Genomic DNA, 9,792 nt, shown 5'->3' on the forward strand with positions numbered 1-9,792 from the left:
TCATCACTCATTTGTGTGTAGTATATTATTTCTTTCTTGGATTATTAAGAGACATTATCCCGTATGCCACTGGCTTGTGAAATCCCTGTAGCGAACCCGTGTTAAATAAACTATTCGCAAAGACAGTCTCAGTCTCCGAGCATAATTTGCACCCCCTCCCCTGCAAAAACTGTCCTTAGTAATCAACACCTGCAATCACCTCGAAATCTGAAGGCATTTTATATCAGTTCTTGCTTTTACATAGCAAAATTCTGGAACTTTTCTTACACTTGTAACAAAGTTAGGGGCGCCAAAGTAAACGCTTGCCTGAATATAAGAGGTCATCTGGGATTTGGTGAGGGAAAATTTGCCAGGAATCCAGAGAAAGAGACCTCCCCATTATGGACCACTCCTCAGGTGGCAGCAGTTGCCGTGGTAACTCAAGGATTTATAACAAACCACGAAGTTCAGGGGTCCAAAGTCAGAGGCTTTAACTTTGTTAACTTGCCACACCCTTTAACCCTGAAACTCTAAAATCTCTTTACAATTAGAAGCATCTGTTTGTGGTCACAGGTCTGTCAGTATACATAGGCTGATAGATTTATGTTTCAAATTTTTTGCAAATCTGAAATATACAATATATGCTCCATCAGTAAATACATATTCATTATCTGAATGTGCTAAAGTCCTTATTTAAACTTCTTCCCCTTTGGGAGATCTCCAGTAATCAATTTTGGCATCTAGACTCACTTCTGCATAGGACCAATGTGCTGGCTCACGTTTCTTCCATGATACATCTTTGATAATGTGGGAAACTGCTATATTTCAGGACCTAACGTGTTTTAAGGAAAACTTCTTGGAGTTGTGCCATCCAAACCAGACAGCAAACATTAACACTCAATTGTCTTAAAATCTTTATTAACCTCACATTCCAAAAGACCTCCGATACTTTCACACAAATGAAATGTCCATTGGGATGAGGAAGTCAGGAAATAGCAGGCCAAGGATGCAGTATCTCTGTCAGGATTTTCAACCAGGTCTGGAACTGACTCTTTGTTTTATTTATATTGAGCCATTTTATTTCTTGAGGCCCGAGCTCTGGGGAGCCCACTCCCTATGCCGTTTTCTTAGAAATATGCCTATATTCTGAAAGGAAATCTTCTGGGAAGAGAGCTAAGAAAATAAAAGAGAAAGCAGGAATCAGAAAGCAAGAAAAGGCATAAGAGAATAAAAGAATAAAAACAGAAGCAGATAAACAAAACAGTTGAAATCTAGAAAAGAAGAAAGCCCAAACTGAGAGAAAAAAAATCTCTTTGCCAATTCGAAATAAAACTCCCCAGGCTTATTCTACGATTCTAACATAAGTATTACATCTGTGGCAAGGAGCAGAACATTATTAAAATTTTAATATTCTAACACAATTTCTCCCTTCTTCCAGAATATCTAATTCCCATTTCCCTTATTACCTGCATTTGAGAAATACATTAATTTTTTCTAAGTCAATTTACATTTTTATAAAATGATATAAAATAGCTTTTCTTAAATATTTATTGGAAAAAAGTTTCAGAGAAGTGGAGTTTTTTGAGACAGTAAACTGTTTTTATAATCAATCAAAAATTTCATTTTCGCATGAGTAGATAATCTAAGTTAGATGTATCCATTGGCTGTTATATCAAAATGGTTAAAACTGGTGAGAAGTCCTTGACAAAAGACAGGATGTTTGTTTTTGTCGTTCAGTAGCTGTATGACCCAGATCTTTCTAATGTTTCAGTTTGACTTTTTGGTAAAATTTGAATAATAATAGCACATTCTCAATTTCAAGTTTAAGTGACATAATGATGCATGGTACCTAGCAGGCAATAAATTCACAACAAATGCTAGATGTTAATGTAAATATTATTATTATTTTTATTGTTAGTATTATTGGTATGATTAATAAGATGTTTTTCTAGAGAAAAGAGGTGATAAGTAGATAGCTCATTTTGATTCCTTATATTCTTCATCAGGTTACTACTGACTCTTCACTCCAGAGACCATGATGAGAAGGAAAGTACCTTGGAATGGGAATGAGAAAAACAAACTGCCCTCACTGATTGAGTAGTCCCAAATTTAGTCATGTTGTACAGGTAAGATAAAGTGGTTGAAAGTCAGTGAGGCATTTTTTCCCCCCAAATCAATTAATGTGGTGCTAACATTTGAGTTCTTTGAAAAAATATCTCATGAGACTGACAGATATACAATGATTGATTGCTCCCCAGATTTAAAGGACTCAACACCTTATCAATGTCAAGATTAAAGGAAAAACAAAATCCTCATTAAATTTTTATTAACTTTAAGATATTCTCTAATGGAGATTTTTCACCTGGTAGAGTCTGAACTACTATGTTCGTCTCCAAATGAATTGCTGCTTCGGTCGCATTTGCCCATGAAATTGAGTGTGTTAATTTGGACACTTCTTTTTCCTTAGGGTTGCTGCCTGAACTATTTTCCTTAAAACTCTCCAGAACTTCAAAAGGAAATCTACTGAGATATGAAATAGGAAAGTAAAATGCAGAGAGAGAGGATGACAAAGATAAAATATATCTGAGAATAAAGGCAGAAAAGTGGAATGTGTAAAGCAGAATGGGGATGACAAGTAAGTGCAATGCCTAAGGATAAAAAGATATTTGTTCCAGTTTCAATACACATTGCACAAGCTGATAGTAAAATTCCAACCCTATCCATAGGTAAACACAGACACGGCAAAGGATGTGGCAGATGCTAATCAATGGAATTCTAATGTGCATTAAGCTCTATGCTCCAGTTTAGATAATTTCAAAAGTAAGATATGTTTCCCACAAGGTCTCTTTCCCAAATCATTTGCTAAGAGCTTTCCATTTTCGCAACACCGTCTTCTAACAGTTTCTACAATTTCCTGAAAAATAGATAAATAGAGAATTCAGCAGGATGAGAACAACTGCATGAATTCAATGCTTCTTGATTGATCTACTCCTTCATTTTGCCCCCGAGGCAATTCTTAATATTACAAGGAATGAGAAAGAGAAAGAAAGTAAACAAGAGAGAGATTAAGAAAACTGTGGGTCTCTTAGGGAAATTCTTCCTTCTGATAAAATGAATAGAGGAGAATTTTAACATCACCAGTTTTTTAAATGCTTCATAATTGCATAGTTCCATGCATAAAAACCATCCAAAATGAGCCAGTATTATCAACAGGTCATAGAGGATAAATCGTATAGGTGAGGAAAAGGATGTACTTGTTAAGGACAATGTGGCAAATTACTGACATCTGGGAAGGAGTGCTTAATTCTCAGGATCACGGCTAAGTTCTGCACTACTGCTAGAGAAGTTTTACATGAAGTGGCCTTTATGGACTGAATTGTGTGCCCCTGAAATTCCTATGTTGAATTCCTTACCCCCAGAATGTAACTGCATTGGAAATAGGGTCTCTGAAGACATAACCAAGTAAATGAGGTCATTAAGGAAAGCCCTGGCCCAATATGACTGCTGTCCTTATAAAAAGATGAAGACGTGATTAGGACATAAACATGCACAGAGGGAAGACCACATGAAGACACAGGCAGAAGACAGCCACCTACAAGCCAAGGAGAGAGGCTTCAGAAGAACCCGATGCCTTGATCTTGAGCTTCCAGCCTCCAAAATGGTGAGAAATAAATTTCTTTTGTTTCAGCCATTCAGTTTGCAGTACTTTGTTCTGGCAGCCCAGCAAACTCACACAGTTTGGCAAATGTTAGTGTGGTAATTCTTGATTTTTTTAAGGCTCAATGATAGGACATAGGTTATCCAGCCTTTTTTATTTGTTTGTTTCATTTCTATTTCATGAACATACTTCTCACAAATTGTGTATAGTAATCAAAAGAAAAATAAGCTTGGCAAAATTTGTTGGAAGGAGAGGATTTAAGAAAAAAATATCTGTCTCTTCTCTCTTTGAACTCCACCCAGACAGAGTGAAGTACCCCTCTCCTCTCCATGCTCCTGTTATGACACTTAGAGTATAAGGTTACAGAGCTTTTCTAGATTATAAACTTTATGCAGAATTCTTTTTTTTTTTCTTTGCAGGTCTATTACTGCCCTCATTGTGCCTGGGACATAATGTTCCTAGTGCCTTGGGCAATGCTTGATATAAAATGAGCACTTAGTAAATAGAATAGGTTCTCAATAAATATTTGGTGAATCAAGGGACCCTACAACATTGGTAACTTTCCTCTTTCTTACTGACAGAGAAACAGAACTTAAGTAATCCCAAGGTTACATTCATTTTGGTGTTTGAAGGGCTCCCCACCCCCCCCCAAAATCATACTCCTCTTTTCTGAGTTCTGAGCCATTACTGAAGACAAAGGAGTCTGAAAATAGAGATCAGAATACCACCTTTATTATTAAGACTAAGTTGGAGAACACGATGTATAAGAACCAAGGGCTTCCTAATACAGAACTTTAAAAGTCAAGAGTCTTTCCTGTTAGTTTCAGACAACTGAATTGACTGTTCTCACCATGTAAAATACACAGCATGGAGGGAAAAACAGAATGACCCGTCCCTTGGCAACTGAATCCCATAGAAGGGAAGAAGCAGGAAGTGGCATTTTGACAATCATGAATAAGATATGCCACAGCGCCTCCCCTAGAGAGTAGTATGCAGGACGGTAAATAAAAATCAGGAGAGTGGGTCTAAGGGAGCACCCTCTGCCAGGAAGGAAATGCTAGGAAAGCCCCTCCTTCCCAATCAGCCCGGTGTGTCCGCCACTCAGACTCAAGTCCTCCCACACCAGGATTTCCCTTACTGTGTTTGTCTCTATATAATGATTCATCAGAACCGGGAATATAAAGAGAGTCGACCTAACCTGAATTTAGGTCTCTAGAACTGATTAGTCTTTAAAACCTTTGTAGCTCTAACATAAAGGCTGTATTATAAAACTCCACATTTGGCACATGGTAGAAACCAAATAAAGAGCACAATGACTATTTAGTAAAAATACCACGAAAAGAAACAACCCTGGAGCATTTCTGACTTGGCACAAACTTGAAAGGGAAGCGACTGGAAAATGAGAGCTGGGAATTAAGGGAGGTGGAGAGGCAGGGGTGGGGAAAGAATTTTTTTCCTAAGAGATTTACAGCTGGATTAGTGCAGCTACTTGCTGTTTTCAGAAATGAGGAACAAGAAAATTTGTTCTGTGGTTTGTCAAATGATCCTTCCAATTAGCCCTGAGTGCAATAGTAAGGAATTATTGCCTACCACTAGTGCTGTGCTGGTAAATATTTAACAAATGGTTCTTAGCGTAGGAGGAGCCCTGATTGGTAGCATTTGCCGATTCCTGTGGTACGAATACTCCAACCATGGCCCATTTCAAGCTCCTACATGACATCAACCAACTCACAAAATTCCTGAAAATTAAACAATCAGCTCTCATGAGACAGTACAGGCTAGGTCCACTACTGCCAATAAAGACAAGTGCCAGGGAGCTAAAAGCTCCATTGGAAAGAGCACAGATCACCACCTGAGGGTCTCAGCAATGCCACAGACCAGGTGAAACAAGACTCTTGGGAGCCCACAGAGTGACCAGGGAAACGCATACCTCTCCCGCTTTGCTGGGGAGATGGGCTGAGTTCTGGCACACTTCTGGCAGAGGAACAGGACTAGACTCCAGCTGGAGGGCACTCTTCTGGCTCTCCATCATTTTCTAATTCCACACATTTGAAATAGAAAATAATTTTTTTAAAAAAATAAGTAGAAGATATACCAAGAAGAGATGTTCAAAATATTTCCAGTATTGTTGAAAATAGAAATACTGATGATAACTGTATACCTGTAACTTACGTAATATTGTACAGCAACTATACTTCAAAAAACTCACATTAAAAGAAAGGAAAATAGCGATACTGATCTCAGCTACTATCCTAATTCTACTAATTAGGACTTTAGTTTTCACTCATCAGCAACCTCTAGGGTTGCTGGATGTGAAGGAGACTTGGACAGAACTGAGGAACTGCCAAGGTAATTAGTACAAATAATACACTGAGCATTTCCACTGACCACATACTAAGAATGATAAAACTTGTAATTCACATCCAGCATGAGTAAAATGACTAAATGCAAGCATTTTCCATATATAAAAGGCTTATAGTGCATAGAGGCACAGGATGAAACTTTAATTTTAATAGTGCTTTTTTTGGTTCTAATTAAGTCAATTGTGGATCTCTTTGTGGGTGCACAGTGACTTTCCTCAGGTAGTTAATTAGAGACTGTGTCTAACTGAGCACAATGGAGACCCGGAAAGGTAAATTAAGATTGGGAAAACCTCAGATGACAGAAGAGATTACAAATGCTATTAAAAATTTAGCAGCAGGAGGGGGTAATGGAATGCAAACTTTTTACAGTTCTTAGATTTTTTTCATACTACATTTACTACTATTATACTGTACTTGGAACTATGCTGAAGAATACAGAAGTTAAATGAGAGTTTTGGTCTCCTGTAATTTGATAATATTATGCTATCTTCCCTAAGCAGTTGTGGATTGTGTCCTCATCCCTTCTCTCTCTCATGCTTAGAAATCGGTCGATACAGTCCTCTTTACTTTCGGAAACTTTGGGTTTAGTCTTAACATTTGCTCTCATGGGATTATGGCAGCCTCTGGAATGCCCACTTTGCATCATTTGCATGTGTGCCTTTTAAATCTGAACACATCAGAGATTCCCTGTGCCATTACAAGGACTTATGTAGGTGCCCCACTGGAGGGGCATTTCAGAGACAGTTGAACTTGCTAGTTTTCAGGTCACAGGTCACACTCAGAAAGCCTGGGCTTTGGACTTAGACTAATGAGTTCAGATCGTAGCTCTGCTCTTGCGGTCTGTAGAAGCTGAAGCAAGGGATTTAATCTCTGAATTTTCATCCCCCCCTTTGTAATCTGATAATAATAATATGTTATGTAATACTCATGACTTTTAAGAAAATATTAAATAATTTTTGTTCAGTTGTGTAAGTGTCTAGCTCAGTGCCAAGACTCAACAATTTTGAGTATCCGCCCTTCTGCTGAATTTTTCTAAATCCATTTTCCTAATATCTAGGTTTATTTAACATAGGACTACGTTAAACATCTGTTATGTTAAATATCTGATATGATAACCCCATATCCTCTAACAATCTATTGCTTGTTTTGGTTAGAGGCAAATCTAAAGCAGCGGCAGTAAAATGAGAAGGAGAAAGATTATCTGAATCACCTGGGGGGATTTTGGAATGACAGCTCTTCTCCCTCCACTGCCAAGCCCAGTGGATTTAGTTCTACTGGTTGTTTTCTCAACCCTCTGAAGAAAGAACAAAGTATCACCTAAGCAAGGCAATAATGTATCAAATTTTTTTTTGTCGCAGAATGAGGCTTCAACTAATGTCTGAGTGTTGATGTCTTTCCACGACTAATAATAAGGTTGAGATTTTACATTAGAACAGAATCATATGGTACCCACCCCCCAAATTCATAAACTTTTTTTCAATCTCATGATTTTCTCTACTTTTATTTTTATTCAAATATCTCTATTAGGCCTCTCTCTTTTGATTTGTTCTAAGAAATTTTGTATCTTTTCTTTTCTTGTTTATATATTATCTTTCCTGTTTATGAAATCTACCTTTTAAGCAAACTATTTTATTTAAATAGTTATGGGTCATCTGTCCCAACATCAAGATCCAGTAATGCCTACTTTATGAGAATATTTAGCATATTACATTTTAGGTACACTTTATAAACTACATTGCATATTGACCTTATACTTGCCTGAAGCTGTTAGTTTGGCTCTTTAATTCCTTTTTTTTTTATTCTACTGTGACACACATCTCATGATGTAACCATTGCCAGCCACACAGTAATTTTTACAGCGTTACCTACTCATATTTCTCCATTAATGCCTTCCTCTCAAATTCTAGTATGAAGTTATTTTGAACAGAACAAAAAAAATTTTCCAATTCCATTGTTTGGGTACCTTAACTGATGGTCCAGCATATCAAATTCTGAAGCCTTGTGCTCTTCCAAATATTCTTGCTTATTTTCCAAAGTCACAGCCTGAAACTTAAAAAAAAAAGAGAGAGAGAAATTAAAGTGCAGCCTGCCTCCTTTAATCCTTTAGGTTTCTAATGGGATTTCAGATTTGCCAGATGAATAAATGAGAAAAGTTTCCACAGTATCATGTAAAGCAGCCAAACTGGCCAGTAGGCCGTGAGCTTGTAGGCTATGAGTTTTGTAAATTTCACCAGCCTCTCCAGCAAATCTCAGCTATATGCTCAAGAAATATCCACTCACCTTCTAAGTCATTTCAAAGCTGGAGGCAGCGACCTTTGTGTGCCTCTGCAGGAAAAACATCCGCTGATGTCAGTACCTGCTCTTTACAAGTGCAGGTCCCTGTGAAACTTCCTTATTGGTCTCTGATTCTAAAGAATATATCCAGTGGCTTAGTGTTTCCCCTCCTTCTCCTCAGCCATATTCTTCCATCCAACAGCCCCCTAACTGAGGCGGGAAGCCCCGTAAAAAGACCGGCAGGACCCCTAGGCAGGGCCGCTGCTCTTCTCCCAGCACCGTCCGGTTTCCCTGGCCCAGAGGCTCTATCTCACTTTTCGCCGCTAAGGCGGCTAACCTAGAATTCTATTGGTTCCCTGAGCTCACTTCTGATTGGTTATTTCCTTCACTCCTGATTGGTTATTACTCTCACTCCTGATTGGTTACTACTCTCACTTCTGATTGGTCCAGTTCCCTAACTTCTGATTGGTCCATTTGTAGTACTTTTTTGCATGGAGCTCACTCTTGATTGGTCTATTTCTACAAAGCTTGTTCCTGGTTGGTCAACTTCTGTCATACTTTATTTGCATATGATGTTGCAAAGTGTAAAACTGGCAGCCTATAAAGGCCTTTGTAAACCTACGGACGCGGTCCAGAGCTTGAAGTGTTAACTCTTCTGGGCCCGCTGGTGTAATAAACCTGAGTTCTCCAACTCTCCGAGTGCGAATCACCGGAGCTGTAACACCAAGCTGTAGCACATTTTTCGGCAACAAACTGGTCCTGAGTCTTTTCTAGAGGGTGTTGTTTACGTTCAGCGTAGCTTTTTGGGTTGTTTATCCCACCCTATCTGGAAATAGTGTTACTTGCACCTGTGCACGTATAACTGAAGCACAGAGGATGGTTCCTTTTCCCTTTTACCTGCTCACCTCACAGGTAGATTTGCTCAAATTGTTAACATGTTTAATTGTTCCCCACCTCAGGCAGAAATCCTAAGAGCCTCTAGCTCGTTGGAAGATTTGCCTCAGTTGTGCATACCCAGCTGTGTATATTAAACTTTTGCACAAAAGAAGAAATAGAAATATATTTCAGTCCCCATCCCCGCTTAAAAAAAAATTACATCTTATACACTTGTAAAGTATTTGATGGTAGCCAAACACTGGATCAATTCACTGAGGAGAACAGGGAATTTACCTCTAAAGACTGGTCACTTAAAAATAGATAAGATGTTGAGCTATGCAGTTTATCACTGGCACACAGCCTGGAACCTACAAGAGATAATGTTGTGGACAAGTAACACTTCATTAAAAATTGAAAATATATTACTCGCATCAGTAGTATGTTCCTTTCGGCTGCTTACACTGGGTGTGTAATCTCTATGACAGCGATCCCAGTGAAGCGGGCTGGGGTGCATTTTGCAGACCAGGGAAATTACATAAGCTTTTCATGATATTTTCCCGCAAATTATTTATAAGGGAACAATAGCTAGGAGTCTGGAGCAAGGGTTTGAAAAGGGCATTTAAGACTCAGGGTAGCCAGGCC

At 38.4% G+C, this 9,792-nt stretch overlaps 1 long non-coding RNA gene across 1 annotated transcript; it reads right to left on the bottom strand.

Annotated features, from left to right (window-relative positions):
• Positions 1–880: 880 nt before the first annotated feature.
• Positions 881–8,598, bottom strand: LOC116280916 (uncharacterized). The gene is made up of 3 exons (XR_004190310.2): positions 8,281–8,598; positions 7,964–8,049; positions 881–1,152 (listed from the first exon to the last, which is right to left on the bottom strand). It is a non-coding gene; the product is annotated as an uncharacterized lncRNA (long non-coding RNA).
• Between the last annotated feature and the right edge of the window lie 1,194 nt (positions 8,599–9,792).

This window comes from Vicugna pacos, chromosome 6, assembly GCF_048564905.1.
Source record: "Vicugna pacos chromosome 6, VicPac4, whole genome shotgun sequence".
NCBI classification, from domain to species: Eukaryota; Metazoa; Chordata; class Mammalia; order Artiodactyla; family Camelidae; genus Vicugna; species Vicugna pacos.